A 418-nucleotide genomic window follows, 5' to 3' on the forward strand; every position below is an offset into this window, starting at 1 on the left:
CGGGACGTTTCCTGATCCTGTTTGGAGAATTTTCACAATAAGATTCACAATAAGTTTTAAACTTATGACGCTTGAGTCTGGAAAGCCATTACATTTCTATTTAAATGTTTTATTTCTTGGGAACATTTATTTACCTAATGGAATATTTATGAATCATTTTAAATAACACAATTTTTTATTTATATAATTTTAAATGGCTTTCCATATTATAGTTTGGACCTTTAGTTGTTCTTTTTGGATTGTTTTAATATTTTATTTTAATATAAAGCAGAATCTATCAACACAACATGAAGAGAACACGTTGTTCCACAGAAAACAACTATATATATATACATATATATATATATATATACATATACATATATATATATATACATATACATATACATATATATATATACATATACATATACATATA

Source organism: Nematolebias whitei, chromosome 2 (genome assembly GCF_014905685.2).
Source record: "Nematolebias whitei isolate Nwh7 chromosome 2, NemWhi1, whole genome shotgun sequence".
Taxonomy (NCBI): domain Eukaryota; kingdom Metazoa; phylum Chordata; class Actinopteri; order Cyprinodontiformes; family Rivulidae; genus Nematolebias; species Nematolebias whitei.